The sequence below is a fragment of the Mesoplodon densirostris genome, chromosome 8 (assembly GCF_025265405.1).
Source record: "Mesoplodon densirostris isolate mMesDen1 chromosome 8, mMesDen1 primary haplotype, whole genome shotgun sequence".
Classification (NCBI taxonomy): Eukaryota; Metazoa; Chordata; class Mammalia; order Artiodactyla; family Ziphiidae; genus Mesoplodon; species Mesoplodon densirostris.
This window is the reverse complement of record NC_082668.1, coordinates 2781044-2797478: the sequence shown is the minus strand read 5'-3', so window position 1 is coordinate 2797478 and position 16435 is coordinate 2781044.

Below are 16435 nucleotides of genomic sequence, written 5' to 3'. Positions count from 1 at the left end.
AGGATCTCAGTGAGGTTTAATTTGCACTTCTCTTATTTCGAATGGGTTCGAGCATCTGGCGGTGTGTTTAAGGAATGTTTGCTTTCTGTGAACTGAGTCTTCTGATCAGCTGCCCTTGATTCTGGTGGACTCTTGGCCTTTTTCTTCTGATTTGTTTCTAGAAGCCCTTTGTGTCTTGCGTTGTAAATATTATTTTCCACTTTGCCTTTCACCCAAAGTGATGCTAAACAAATAATGATGCTAATCATCCTCATTTTGTAACCGACTTGACGGATGGACCCTCCAGTGCTACTGCTCAGAGCAATGTTGACCGCGGCTTTAAGGTACTTTTATTACGTTGAAAACATGTCCTATTCCCGGGTCACAAAGAGTGATCAACACGAATGGACGTTGAATCGTTCTTTTCTGTTAGGGAGAGTGTATCTTCTTCTCCTTTGGCCTGGTGATGTGAGATTCTAGGTCACCTGGTGTCAGAATATCCTTACAGGCATAGATCAAATCCTGCCTGATCAGGATGGATTCTTCTTTTGCTCTATCAATTAGTTGTGTTACATATTCATTATTCCGGGATTTCCTGTTGCCAGACGCTTGTGGCCTGGCTTTCGGGGCTGCAGGGGCGCCCTCTGTTGTTCGGTTAACCCCAGTCCTCTGTGGTTCTCTGTCCCTGGGGTGCGGCCCCCCAGCACTCCTGCCCGCCCTGGGCTGCAGGTCTGGACCCAGTACACTTCCCTGCCTGCAGTGCCCTGAAGCGGACAGTGCTTGTCGCTGCCCCACAGAGGGGGAGGGGGAGAAGTTTCCAGTAGGAGGTGTTGCCCCTCCAGTGGCTGCTGCTCCCTTTCCCAGGTCTACACTGCGAGGGATACATGGTGAAAAGCTATCCAGCGTCTTCCGGGAGGTTGTGGAGAACACCCACAGGAGGGTGGCCCCGGGCTCCAGGCTTTCTCCCTTCTGGGTTGGGCTCTGCCCTCTTTTGGGTTCTGTGCCGCGTGCCTGTCCTGTGGCCTCAGCTCCCAGCTCAAGAAAAGTCTCAGGCTTGTGCAGCCTTTTTCCCAAGTGGAGCAAGACGTCCTCCTCTGCCGGTCCTGGGGGCTGGTTCCTGGGTCTTGCTCTGAACTGTAGACTGAAAGCCCCCGATGGACCTGAAAATCAAAGGTCGGGCCAGATAGTGACTTGCTGCCATCACTGGTCTCTGTCGTGTCCATGGATCACGCCACAGTGTTACAAAGCCCAAACAAGGTTCATCATCAACAGTAAGGGGCAGACGGGTCAGTAGCTGAAGCCTGAGGGTGGCGTGCTAGCTGGGGGCACGTCTCACTGGCCACCAGGGTTACAGATGGGATGCACCCCCCATGACCCCTGGACCTTTCCCCCAGCCCCCCAACTAGGACTTGAGCCATGTCTCTCCTCCGCTGGCAGAGAAGAACCAAGGTGCCCCACGGAGGAGTGCAGGTCCCTCTCCCTGCCGGACCCCACCTCTCCGGGTGAATTCTGCCCTTGCCGAGGTGGTCTCCTCTGGTGACAGATGCTTTTCTTTCCCTTAAACCCCACAGGCAAAGGCAGACCTGGTGGGAAGGAGGCCAGTGGCCTGGGGAGAGCTCGGGACTTGGAGGCTGTGTGGCCTAGGTGTCCCCGCACACCATCTCTGAGCTGTAGATGCCTGTGGACGGGGTCGCCACGACCCCTCAGCATCGGGGGGCTTCTCAAGAGCGTTCCGGCTCACACAGGGGTTCCTGGGGGCTCCTGCTCAGCCCCTTCATCCTTCAGGGCAGGTGGGCCGTGTCCCCATCTTGCTGGAGGGTCGCACGTCTCCTTCCTGGCTCGAGGAGAGAATGTGCCGCAGACGCACAGTTGAGTCCAGGACTGTCCCCTCGTCCGTGTTTGGATCGCTGGCTACGAGCGTTTTCCTGTGAGAGACCGGACTGTGGTCTGAGCTGAGGTCTTAGGAAAGGCCTGACCAGGCCTTGGCCTGAGGACACCCAGAGCTGGACACAAAAGGGGCAGCTTTGCCTCGGCCTGTGGCCACTGAGGGTACTCGGGCCTCCTGGCTGGTGGCACCGAGGAGCGATATGGTCCCAAAGCCGGGCATGGGGCCCCTTGGGGCTGAGGGCCCTGACGGTTCTGGGAGGTGCTGTCTTCATAAAGCGCATGAAGCCCTCTGACCTGGGCAGTGAGGGGCTAGCCCAGCCCTCCCAGACTCCCAGCTTCCTGAGTGCAGATGTGCCCACCCTGCCCAGGGGACAGACAGACGGGGCTAGGTGGGCACAGATCTCTCCGGGGCTCCGGCTTTCATCCTGGTCGTGAGCCACAGGGCGCTTGGAGGGGCGGGACCAGGCAGGGCTGGCTGCCGGCTCCCCCCAGGACAGGAGGCCGAGGGTGGGCACGTGGAGGACAGCCCGACACGGGACTGCACTCCAGCCAGCACGGTGGGCTGCCCGGGTCCAGCTCTGCTGTGTGGACCCTTAGCTTCCTCTGCCTGGGGGGTGGAGGAGGGGTGCCCAGGAAGGTGGGCAAGGGCGTGGCACAGGCAAGGGCCAGGGAAACGGCGAGTCTGCGTGCCCGGTGGGTGCAGAGCATGGGCAGGGTGCAGGCCTCAGGGACGCAAACTGACCTTTCTCCCTGAAACCTGGAAATTGAACAGTAAAAATTAAAATCCCAGTGACGTTATTGAAGAAATGTAAGTTGATCACATACGATGAGGCTCTAGTCATTGTAACAGAGTGGTACTGGTGTAGGAAAATGTGAATCACTGAAATAGCACAGGAACCCCCACCAGATACATAAATCTAGGAATTTTGATTTCTGATAAATGTGGTACTTCAAAGCAGAAGTATTTCAGATTGTTGTCCAAATAAATGGCATTGGAACGTATGGTTTTCCATACGGCAAAACTATTACATACAAAAGTAAATTCCGGGCCTCCCTGGTGGCGCAGTGGTTGAGAGTCCGCCTGCCGATGCAGGGGATACGGGTTCGTGCCCCGGTCTGGGAGGATCCCATATGCCGCGGAGCGGCTGGGCCCGTGAGCCATGGCCGCTGAGCCTGCGCGTCCGAGCCTGTGCTCCGCAGCGGGAGAGGCCACAACAGTGAGAGGCCCGCGTACCACAAAAACAAAAAAAACAAAAAAAAAACAAACAAAAAAAGTAAATTCCAAGAAATTAAACAGTTCAAAACATATGAGAGTACCGGAAGAAAATAATTGGAGAATATTTTATATTTATAATATGTATAAATATGTTTATATAATTTATTGATATATTTATTATACTATTAATAAATTTGTTATTTATGATAGTTCTGTTTTGTGAGAGGCAGTGTAATGTATCAGAATAAAGCACTTAGAAGAGAGGGTACTAAGTGCTAAACATATTTTAAGGTGAAGAAGAATGTCCTAAAAAAGACATTTTCAGAAGGCTTAAGGGAAAAATATTATACATACTTGGCTCTATAAGAAATAAAAATTTCTGGGCTTGTCTGGTGGCACAGTGGTTGAGAGTCTGCCTGCCGATGCAGGGGACACGGGTTCGTGCCCCGGTCCGGGAAGATCCCACATGCCGCAGAGTGGCTGGGCCCATGAGCCATGGCCGCTGGGCCTGCACGTCCAGAGCCTGTGCTCCGCAACGGGAGAGGCCACAACAGTGAGAGGCCCGCGTACTGCAAAAAAAAAAAAAAAAAAAAAAAAAAAAGAAAAAGAAAAAGGAATAAAAATTTCTGTATAGCCAAGCAAAAGTGAAAAATGGTTCCCTGGGAGAAATACTTGCAATGTCTCTAACAAAGAGTTAATATTCATAAGAGGCAAAGGCTTTCTCATTAATAAGAAAAATACTTATGGCCCAGTTGAATGATGGAAGGAAGTGACCAAATAGGCAGTCAATTCATGGAAGGAGCCAGAAACAAATGTTTGGCCTTATCATCAAGGGGTAAAGGGGCAGACAGCTTGGGAGTCCAGGCTGGAGAGAGTGACTCGGGTTCAGACCCCAGCAGGTCAGGGTGCCCAGCCCTCAGCCTGAGGAGGGCTCCTTTGTTAGCTGGTGACTTTGGGCAAATGGCCTAACCTTTTGCCTCACTTGCCCATGTGTTTGATTGGGTTAATCCACATGGGACCGGCTTCATAGTTTGTTGTCAGAGGATAAATATGTTACTGGTTATAAAGTACAAAGATCAATAATTGGCACGTTGTACGGGCTATATAAGTATCGACTAGTATTCACGTAATGTAATGTCAGCATCACACTGGCACAAGTTTTCAGCTGGCAGAGGTTAGAAAGATTAATAATGCATGGTGTGGTTGAGGATGTGGTGTGTAAGTCGGTCAGTATTTTTAGAGGGTGTTCTGGAAGCACTTCTCAAAATTAAAAACAGGAATATTTTGCCAAGTGAAGAAAAAGCTGGAGCAGGGAGATGACCACTATCTTCAAATGAAAGGTTCTCTGTGGCCCTAGCACTGACCGTGGATGCGAAATATAGGGAGATGGCCTTGGCCCTGTGTAAGGAATACGTGTCCATTCAGACAGAGCGGTCTGTAGGTGGTGTGGATAGCGAGCTCCCCGTCTCAGGAGGTGTGCAAGCAGAGGCTGGTTGACCACTTCCCAGGGATGCCTTGGGGGGTTCGCTGGAGGCTCCCTCTGCTTCTTTAGGCCTTGCCCACCGCAAGGAATGACCCATCCCACTAGCCCAGATCTCCATCCACCCTCCTCCCTGCTCTACCTGCCGACTCTGCCGGGTCAGCAGAGGTGGTCTTCAGGAGACCCTGCAGGCTGAGCCCAGCCGTGCTTCCTGCTCCCCTGATGGACCTGCAGCCTCTATTCCCCTCCGCTGCTCAAAGTTTGCCGGGAGAGGCCTCGCCTTGCCCTCCTCCAGCCAGGGGTGGATGTCATCGTTCTCTCCCGAATACAAACCGCCTTTCAGGAGGTTTCATCGCGGCCCCAGGAAACTGGGGGCAACGGACAGGCAGCTTCAGGGCGATGTGCCTCTCAGGACAGAGACCGATTGGGACAGGAGCATTTGCTAATTTTTCTGTTTCACTTTCAAGCAGCCTGAGACCCTTCCAGGGTGTTCCAAAGTTTTCATTTAAACCCCGGGGAAAGTTGTCCTCTGCAATCGCGTGCCTGGCACTGGCTCTCTGGGTTGGCTGTAGCTGCCCTGCAGGTTTCCAGGGCTTGGCAACTTGGTCAGGGCCTGGAACTCCCTCTGTCAGGGAAGCCCCTTCCGCTCTTTTGTTAGAGCTACAGGGGAAAAGAAAGAGCCCTCCTGGCATGGAATTGTTTACAAAGATCTTTCCCTCCCACCTTCTCATGTGAGCCTCTCTGGGGCTGGGAGTCAGGCCTTAGCTACCCATTTTACAGATGAGAAAACCGAGGCTGTGCTAGCAAGTCTCAGGCCTCTGCCAGGTCTAAGCCCCAGGCATGTTGTCCGGCTGCCTTTGGGGTGAGCAAACCTGGGCTGAGTTGAAGAGCATGAGGCCGGGTCCAGGGCTGCTTGCCTTTGGGCTGAGAACACATCACTTGCCGGTCCCTGGGGTGGGTTCCTTGTTCTGTCATCTGGGTGAGCACACAGCTAAGAAAGGGCAAGTCAGTGATTTCTAAAAGCCCCTGTTTGTTTTGGCTGGTGCCCCAGCAAGGACGCCTCCCCTCCCGACTCTGTACGGTGACGGTCACCCCCTGCCCGTCTCAAACTGCACACCTGAGCCAAGACCTTGATACCTGGCCCATCAGCCCGAGGGCCACAGCCACTGGGCACATTGGCAGGACCCACCAACCCACCGGGCACGCAGGTGCAGCACTTTGAGGGGCCCGGGAAAGTGTTGTAACTTTTTATAATAAAAAAATTAACTTTTAGGTCAGAGTAAATGTTTGAATATATAATATTAATACATCTGCCTTTATAACTATATGGTTATAAAATAGAATTTTTAATATTTTTTGTGAAAGAAGGGCCCACAAAGGCACAAGTGCCATGGACCATCGTGCAGCCTGAGTGCCGCCCGGCTGCTGGGACTCACGCCCATCCGGTCCCCAGTGTGGCTGGACCTAACTCGAAGGTGACCTCACTCCTCACTTTACCCGGATGCACCCAGGGAGTGGGGCAGAACTGCATTCTTCTGGTGGGTTTTCCATTTTCAGGGATTATGGTTCGGAAGGAAAGCATCTTTGGGGCAGTTTCAGTACAAACACCGGGATGCATTTAAAAATAGAACTTGCAAATAGAAGCTCTTAAACCGTGGCTTTTAGGCAGGCATTAAGCTCGTTCGGATGGATGCAAAATCAGAACCTCATATCAGCGCGTGGATGTGCCTCTTGCAGCCCGCAGTGCTATGGAAGGAAGCTGTCCCCTTAGCAGTGGCTTCTGTGTCCCGCTGCCAGCACAATCCCGCGGGCAGGGCTTGTGGTCCAGCCTCCAGCCCTCCACAAGCCTCCCTCCTGTCGCCTGTAAGACTGCACACCCATCTCAGTATTTCCCCTATTTTTACAGCTGCCAAAACAACCATTTGTGGTTTTAAAATAAAACTCTTATTAGACTCCTTAGCAACGGAATGAAAAGGTCACAGTTTATAAAGAGAAGAATTGTCTCTGGGGTGAGCATTCCCCTCGCTGTCCCCGCAGAAGGAGCCTGGCAGGGCCCTGCCTGAGGGGCACCTCCAGACCTCCAGGGCCACATGTCCCAAACACTGGCACCCCGAGGGCCAGAGCACAGGTTGAGTGGTGCACGGTGAGCTGGAGCTGCTCGTACGAGCGATTGTTAAACTTTCCAGAACTCTGCGAGCTGTTGTGTTAAAAAACAAAAGTAGTGGATACTGAAAACTCATCGCTTCTTAATTATTTTATCACTTTCTACTCTCATCTCTGCCTTTGGGGCTATCTGTATGGTGGAATACTGCTGTGTGTTGCATCTCTCCCCGAATCCAAATTCAGTTAAGTCCCTTTTGGCCAAGGTTGAAGTATTTACACCATGGAAACTGGCAACTTTGATAGAGTGAGAGTGATAATAAAGTATGCATATCTGTAGCCATTACATGGTGAATAGCACAAAAAACGGAGGCAATTCATTCCAGGGTTCAAAAATGATTATTCAGTTCAGCAAAGTCATCACTCGTGTCATTGCCAAACGAGCGAAGTTCCTCTGCAGGAATTTTATTTCTTTTTTCTTACTTGTTAAAATAAATGAAAACGTTAACCGACATTCAGGTCAGAACTACACTTGTTTGTCAGTTACAGCCATAGTTTGACTATGAACACAAGAGTTCAGCAAAAATCCACAAAAGCATTCTGTGAGAATCGATGATCGACCTCTGTGGAATTTATAATAGAGTATTGTATATCTTACTGTTTGTAAGTTGTGTGCTACACATATTTATACCACTAATTTTTTGAGAATATATTATTGTGTATTGTCTCGTTGATATTTATAATTCCCTTCCCTCCGATCAGGGGAGGACCTCTGGTTCTGACTGGGGGCTGGAGGGCCTCCTGAAAGTTCTGAGTCCCCCTTGATTTAGCAGGCTCTGGGGTACTGAGGTGCTCCCCGGGGTCTGGCATGGTCGGCTGGGGCTCCAGGATGAGAGGAGAGCCAGAGGACTTAGGGGGGCATTGCAGACAGAGCAGAACTGGCCTCATCACCTCCAGGGGTCCCGCCGGTGGCACCCCTCACCTGGGAAGGCAGAGGATGGAAGCGGGGTCTCGTGTCTTTCTCTGACCACCCAGTGCCCTTCCACTGATCCTGCTTGAGTGGCTGGATCAACACCCAGGGGACCAAAAGTTGGGTGCTGGGGGTTCCTTGTGCTCCGCCCACACAGCTACTGTTACTTTTGTCCCAATGACATTCATTGTTTTAGTTTCCTGCTTACTTAATTTTTGTTCAGTTAGAAAACAGCATCAAGAAGGAAATAAACATGACTCATAATCCCATCTTCCAAAGTTAACGATTTATATGCTGCTTGCTGGTATCTGTTTTCCCATCTTTAAATTTCCTTTTTTTTTTTTTTACAATCGCATCTATTTTTTATGCATGTGCAACATGTACACATCAGCACACATTTTTACACTGTTGAGACCATGTGGCTTATACTGTTACTCAATGTTGACTTCTTATCTTCAGGAAAGAATTTAGTGTATATCCCCCTTGTCCTTTTGTTCTCTTAACCATCAGTTTGATAGCTGAAAACTATTTCATTGAATGGAGGGCTTATTTTGGTTCAGCGGCAAATATTTTCTCATTCCATAATCATTTCTTCTTTGGCCTGTTGTCAGATACATACTTCCCCCTCCCCCATTTTATCTTTTTGTTCTTGATTTCTGGTTTGATTGCATCACATGAGAGAATGGGACCAGCCAACCTTTGAGCTGAGTGGAGGCTGCATATGGCCTAACATGTAGTCAATTTCGTAAAATGCCATGTAACTTTTTTTTCACAATGTATCACTTTATTGGGCTTAACAAACAACATTTTGACATGTCATTATCCCCTCTTTTATTCTTATTGTGGTAAAATACACATAACATAAAATTCACTATCTTAACCATTTTTAAGTGTATATTCAGGGACATCAAGCACATTCACATTGTTGTACAACCGTCACCACCATCCATTGCCAGAACTTTCTCATCTTCCCAAACGGAAACTCTGTCCCCATGAAACACTCACTCCCCATCCCTCCTCCTCCAGCCCCTGGCGACACTCATTTTACTTTCTGTGTCGATGAATCTGAATCTGACTCTTCCAGGGACCTCATATAAGTGGAGTCATGCAGGATGTGTCTTTTTGTGAGTGGCTTCTTTCACTCAGCATGGTGTCTTCAAGGTTCATCCATGTCGTAGCCTGTGTCAGAATTTCATTTCTTGTCGAGGCTGAATAACATTCCATGCTATGGATGGACCCCATTTTGTTTACCCACTCACTTGTCAGTGGATACCTGGGCTGCTTTCACCTTTCGGCTATTGTGAATAATGCCACTATGAGTGTGGGTGTGCAAATATCTATTTGCATACCTGCTTTCCATTTTGGGGGATACGTACCCAGAACTGGAACTGCTGGATCACGTGGTCTTTCTCTGTTTAATTTGTTGAGGAACCTCCATGCTTGCCCACACTTGTTCTTCTCATGTTACTTTGAAAAGAATCTGTACTTTCAAATGGTTGCATACGATGCTGTATCTGTATTTGGCCATTCTGTCAAGCTTATTTTGAGTGTGGAAATAACCCTGCAAACTCACTAAAGGTTGCCCGGAGAGTGAGTCAGTGGGAACCACTCAGCCCTCACCCACTCTGCCTTCTTTTCATGGGGGGCAGGCCGCACGCCCAGTATCCCCGGTGTCCCAGGCCATGACATCACCATCTCTGGGGCTGTTGGCAGCCTTCTCGGGCCCCCTGTCTTTGTAAAAAGTTGTACTCAGAGTGGGACTTAAACTGAACAGACTTCCTCTAGGAAACACACACAATCACACTGCTGCGAAAGTTGCTTTTATGGACATTTCCCTGAGAAATATTTCTCTCTGGAAAAATAAACTCACAGGATGTAATTAAAACCATTATATGTGTATGTTGGCCTGGGCGCTTCTTAAGTGCTTCACCAAATGGGCCACCAAATAAAGAAATGAAGGCCGGCTTTGTTCACATCTAGTAACAATGACCTTTATTAACTGTAACCCAGGACGTTCTTCTGTTACTTTATGGATTCAGAAGTAGCCTTTCACTGGGCCCTTGTGCAGGACATGCACCCTTCGTCCTGACCCCAGTGCGACCGACCACGGCAGGGAAAAGCAGAGCAGGTGGCGCTGTGTCACCGGGATGAAGGTGACCATCTCAGTGTCCACTGGCAGTTGAATGGCATGTGTTTTCTGGCTTTCGACCTGTGAGAAAATAAGATAAATTTATGTTGTCTTCAAACATCATAAGTTCTGAGAAGGGAAGTGACCAAAGCAAGGCGCTTTGAGCAGCGCGGCTCAGAGGAGCTACGTGCTGTGTTGGCTCCTTTGGTCACCTTCTGGCGCTCCTTTTTCCAGTTCTCTGGGGAACTACTCCTTCACCCCAGTGCCCTGGTGGAGGACCCAGCCATGGGCTTGCACTGGTCTTTGTGTCGGCACGTGGCCCAGAAGGACAGCCAGAGTACCCTTTGGTATGGACGTGTGATGTTGGCTGAGAGGTTTCTCCTGCAGTTACTGAGCAAGGAGCTTGAAGGCCTGTGGTGATGCAACACAGAAGAAACTGTCACAGTGGAGACTGCACACGGAGGAAAGCAAGTCTGGAGGTGGGTGAGACCTAGGGCCCGACTTTGAGGTCCTGGATCCAGCTGTGCCTGAAGACAATCCCACCCTTGACATCCCATTCTGTAGATGTCTTGGTAGGTGGGATGGTTCAACTTTATGGGTCATCTTGGCTAGGTTATTGGTCAAACACCTGTCTGGGTGCTTCTGTGAAGGTATTTTATAAATGGAATTAGCATCTACAATTCACTGACTTGACTTTAAAGAGATTACCCTGGATAATCTGGGTGGTCCTCAGCCAGTTGAAAGCTTAAGAACAAAACCAGGTTTCCCTGAGAAAAAGGAATTCTGACTCAAGACTGCAGCATAGAAATCCTGCCTGAGTTTCCAGCTTGCTGGGCTGCCCTACAAATTTCGGGCTCCAGATGACAACACCACCTCTTGTCTGAGTTTCCAGGCTGCCAGCCTGGACTTCACACTTGCCGGCTTTCTCAGTTACATGCGCCAACTCCTTGTTCCCTGGGCAGACCCTAAGGCAAGGATGTGTGTGCAAGTGATTTATTAAGGCAGTGGCTGCCTGGGGAGGGGGACGGGGAGTGGCAACGGGGGGACATGGAAGAGTGGAAACAGGTGGAATCTGATTTCAGGCCTCAGCTGGATCCCGTGGGGGGCTCTGAGGTATGAATTGCAGTCAGAGTTTACCCTGCCTCAGGTAAGGGCTGCAACTCCCAGGTGCTTCTCTCTCTCACCTCCTTGCAACGGTTCCAGGGCACCAAGAGCTTCTGCTACAACAGGCCAATAGATTCTTTTCTCCTTTACTGGTTTGAGTAGAGCCTCTCCTGACAAATCATCAACTCACTGTGCTGTTCAGAGGGAAACTCAAACCGAGCAGGACCCTGTGGGGCTCCTGGGCAGGGACGCCTTTCCATGTCCCTCGTTTCTTGTTTGTAGGGAACAGACTCCAGCCTCCATGACCTTCCCTGAGTTCTAAAGCGCAGATTCAAACAGCTGCTAATCACAGAAGGGAGGGGATGCAGAGACAAGGGAGGGGCAGCCAAGAAACAACAGTGCAGCCTTGGGCCAGGGGCCTGGTCCCTTCTCCAGGGATGCATATAACAATGTATTTGAGCTCTTTACAGAACTAAAACCCCCAACAAATGGAAGATGTCAGCATTCTTCATTCCAGAGAACATCACAGTTACATAACCTCATCAAGGGACCACCTGAGGCCAGATGAAAGGAACCAGAGAAGCTCACTAGGAGGAGACCGCCTGAGGCCAGATGAAAGGAGCGCAGGCCTGCAAGCACCCTGATCCTTATCAGCAACCCTGCCCTTGAACCATTGCTATAAACTCCTCACCAAATCTTCCTGGGTTGAGACACACAGCTTCTGAGGGGCATGTGGCCCTCTTTGCCTGGCAAAGCAATAAAGCTGCTCTTTTCTACTTCACCCAAAACTCCAAGATCTGATTCAGCATCGGTGCACAGAGGCCGAGCTTTTGGCAACAACCCCTCAGCTACAGACCACAGCAAAGGCTTTTAATTATCCAGGTGGCCAGACTCTGCTGTTTGACACAGCCTGTGGAGTCCAGGCTTGGAGCAGGGGCTCCTGGGCCAGAGGAAGCTGATCATGGCCGACTGGCTGGCCAGGGTTCTGTCCCCAGAACATGAATCCAGAGACCCAGGGGGAGGTGGATGCCTGAACTGTTGGTCACCTAGAGTCAGGCTGGAGTTTCTGACTCAGTGAGACTGAGGGCTGCCGGGGGCAGAAGCTGAGAGACGGCCGGGCCGAGGAAGTCCATCTGCAGAGAGGGGATGAGCGCATGCACAGGACAGGCAGGGAGAGAGACAGGGAGGGTGCTAAAGAGACAGACAGAGGGAGAGAGAGGGACACAGAAACACCAAGGTCCAGGGAAACGGTGAGAGACAAAGGCAGAGACAGAGAGAGATGGAGAGAAAGAGAGACTGTATTACTCAGAATAGCTGCAGCAAAATATATCCCATCTCACATCCTTTCTTTGGACATGACATTGATGTTCCTCCACAGAGAGATAGGTGCGGTCCATGCTGCCATCTTGAACACGGGCGGACCTTTGTAACTTCTTGGACCAATAGAACACAGCAGGAATGATGCTCACGGCTTTCGAGGTGTCGTAAGACATGCATCCCCCTCCCTCGCTCCCTCTCTCCTCTTTGTCTCCCCTTCTCTCTGGATGCTCCCAGTGGAATCAGGCCACCACGTTGTGGGAGCCCTAACCACGTGGGGAGGCCACATGCGGGTGTTCCTTCCGCAGCCCCAGCTAAGCCGCAGCCAACAGCCAGCATCAGCCTGTGTCCCTTCAGATGGCCCACCCCAGCCTCGGGGTCTCCCGGTTGAGACCGCAGTCATGGGGCAGAGCCAAGCCATTCCCGCCGTGCCCGGCCCAGGTTCCCGCCGCACAGCAACCATGCGGGATGACATACGATGACACCTGGTGATTATTGAGGCCACTGCTTTGTCACCTGGTGACACAAAGAGACACACACAGCATGTCAAGGAGGGAAACAGAGCAGAGAGGTTGCTGGGTCCCGTGCAGCCAGCCTTCCGAGCTCAGCTTGGCCTGACGCCCTGGCCACCCCGTGTCCCCAGACCAAGCCAAAGGCTCCTGGTACTTGAACCAGCTCCCGGGGACGCCTGGTCTGTGTTTGTTTTGCCGCCTGGCCGTCTCTCACAGGACACACTCTTAGCTCACAGGGATGCACAGGACGGCTCAGCGCTGGACGCGGGGGCAGCGGCCCCATGAAGGCCAGGGTCTCCTGTCCCCTCAGCCGGTGTGGGGACGGGGTTGCCCGGGTCTGTGCCCTTTTCCCCTCGATTTCCCACACACAGGAGCCAGCGTGGCTCTATCCAAACCTGGGTCTGATCGCCACACTGCTTAGTAAGACCCTGCTGGCCTCCTGTGACCCAGCACAGGACCCGGCATCACCAGGCCCGCAGGGCCTCCCCTCCCAGGCCCCAGAAGGGCCTTTGCTCAACTGTCTGGGGCCTCAGGTGCGAGGCGTCCTCTCTCGTTGTGGTTACCTTCTCACCCTCCCTGACTCCTGCAGACGTCCTCCCACTCCCCGGCCCTGCTCCATCCTTTGTGGCCCTCACTCGCGGGTGATCTGTGATTCTGGTCCATGGCTGGGTGTGAGTTTCCTGTGGCTGCTGTGACAAACGGCACACACTGGGAGGCTTCAACCAACGGACACGTACTCTTGCTCGGTTCAGAGGGCAGAGGGCTGAAATCAACGTGTCGGCAGGGCCACGCTCCGTCTGGAGGCTCTCTCGGGCAGGACCCTTCCTGTCTTTTCCAGCTTCTGGTGGCTCTTAGCTTGTGGCCGCATCCCTCCAGGCTCTGTCTGCTCACGTGGGCTTCTTGCTCTGTGTCTGAGTCTCAAATCTCCCTCTTCGTTTCAAAACCAAAGATCTGTCATTGGATTTAGGGTCACCCTAAATGCAGGATGATGGAGATCGTTTACTTAATTACATCGGCAAAACCCCTTTTCCCAAATAACGTCCCATTCATAGGTTTTTTCAGGGGTTAGGAGGTGGACTTATCTTTTTGGGGAACCACTATTCACCCCACCTACTGGACCACAGGCTCCATGGTCAGTGTCCACTTTGGCTCACCCTGCACCAGGCTCAGTGCCCAGCCGAGGTGGCTGTCACTTCTGGCCGTTTGTTCAATGTCAAGTCCCGAGCGAGCTCTTGTGAGGGAATCTAAATATCTTTGTGAGCAGAAGCAGCTTTCGAGGAAGCTGCACCTCTGCCAGGAGAGATAAGACACCTCCTCCCGCAGCTGCAAGTCAAGGTGAGAGGAGATGGGGCCCAGCACGCACGGGTGGAGGCTGGCCAGGAGCCCAGGTGCCCAGCTGGGCGGGTGGGGATGGCGGAGGCATCTGCTGAGCTGGGAGGGAGGTCCCCTGGCTGAGGGTGTGGACGGGCCTCCGGGTGTGTGCAGACATTGGGTTCTAGGTGGGAGGTTGGAGTCTGCATTGTAGAGGGCCCCAGATGCCCAGCGAAGGAACATTCCGGAGTTCTGGGGACCATTTAGGAGTTTGTCTGTCAGAGCGACAGAGCCTGAGTCGCAGGGCACAGAACCAACCTGGTGGGGCCGGAGGGAGGGAGGGTGAGGCAGGGTGGTTGGGGAGGGTCCCAGCTCACTCCGGTTTGAAAACTGGGGTCCTGCGTTCTGGGACCCCCTCAGCCTGGGGCAGACTGGGCTGGCCTGGGATGGGGGAGTCATTCTCCAAGAATCTGCCCCTTCTGCTCCCCGGGGACTCAGGTTCAGGCTTCTCCCACGTCTGGACCCCGCCCCCCAGCCCCAGGGGCCAGCCGCGCAGTAGGTGCCCCGGGCTGGTGTTGGGTGGAGAGCGGAGCAGCCCGTGGCACTGATGCCCGTTTCGTTCTGAGGCTCTCTCTGCACCGGGAAGCGAGTGCACTTCCTGAGGAATTTCGTGTCTTTACAGTAATCCTGCAGACAGGGGTCATCAGCCCCATTTTACAGGAGATCGAGGAGGCCCGGAGGAGCTGCGCCTTGAACTGGTGGCTGGGCCAGAAGGACTTGCCCCCTCCCCACCCCCCGCTCCTGGCGGACTCCAGGCTCCGCCCCCTTTCGGAAGGTCGGCACCTCGGCTCCGCGACGGGGACTCTGAAGGGCAGAGGCAGGGTCTGCAGAGCTGGGCCGGTCAGGTGTTGCCAGGGCAAAGCCGAGGGTGAGGGCTGCCCTCGCTCGTGGCCCCCCGGGTAGACGTGAGGAGTGGCCCTGCTTCCTCCTTGGAGGCCAAGGGCGGGGGGGAGGGGAGCAGCAAAGGAGACCTCCGAAAGGGGGTTGAGGCCCGAGGCCCTGAGAGCAGACGCCCCAAACACAGGCCCAGGGGCCCAGGATCAGGAGAGCTGCCCGTTTCCCACCCTGCGGGGTGGCCGTCTGCTGCCCCGTCCTGGGCTGGGCTCCGGGGGTCGAGCTGCCGGCAGCACCAGCACCCCCGAGCCCGGGGCAGGAGCCCCCCCCCCGCCCCCGCGCAGCTTGGGGCTCTGGCTTCTAGCTGCCCCAGCACCTGCAGCGTTTCCAGAGGAGGTCCTGGCTCCCTGCAGCGGCGAGGGGACGAGGGGCTGATTAAGAGAGGAGTCCTGGCCCCTTCCCGGACCTCCTGAGCCAGAACGCTATTGTTGGACATTTTTTTCTGTAAACATTATGCCTTAATGAGCAACACTGTAGCAACATCTCTCACGCAGCTGATTATTTCCCTAGAACAAACGCTTAGAAGAGCAATTTCTGGTCAAGGATTATGAACATTTGATGCCAAGTTGCCCTCCAGAAAGACTGGTCCAGACTCCAAGGAGGGATCATTTGCAGGCATTGGGTGTTTTGTTTTGGGGACACAGATAAGTGGGCTGCTGTGGGGCAGGCCTGAGCTGTCAGATGTCAGCAGGAGGCCACGGGGGATTTTGGGGTAGGAGGAAGTGACGGGGTGGGAAAATGCCAGGGTGCCCCTGGGACTTGGAGGGGTGCAGGGACAGCCCCCTACTCTGCCTGAAGGTGGCCCTGGCCCTGTGTCTGTCCAGGGCTGCTGCTCCCAGAGCTGTGGCAGCACCAGGGAGTTCCTGTTGGGAGGGGGTCGGTCGTGTGATCTGATGAATTCCATCTGTTCCATTCATTGGCAGCCCTTTGTCGGTGGGTGTTTTGGGCTTAAAGGACCTGGAGGGAAGGTGAGACCTGAGGAGAGGCGGCTGCAGGGCTGGACGGTCCTGGGTTTGAGTCCTGACTGGGCCACTGTGTGTTGTGGGCACGGTACCAAGACTCCCTGACCTCAGGGCCGTGAAAAAAACAGGGCGAGCGTTAGCGCTACCTCCAGTACCTGCTGGTGTTGAGAGCATTGACCCATGCCCAGCAGGCAGTTAGGAGAAGGCGTGGGATGCCTCTGACCCAGTGGGGCCTCAGGTCTTTCTAGAGAACAGACGGGATCCCCAGGGCAATATCAGAGCCAGGCGCCCGCAGGGAGTGACACTCTGCTCAGGCCACTTAACCTCTGGATGCAAAGGCCCTGATATTGGGACGGGGTGTGTGTGTGAGGGGGTGGGGGTGGGCAGGGCAGCTGAAGCTGGCTGGGGCAGGTGTCTCAGCCTGGCTGCATTTGAATCATCTGGGAGCCTCAAAAATCCTGATGCCCAGGCCACATCGTAGATCGCCTGCATCAGGATCTCTGGGGTGGGGTGGC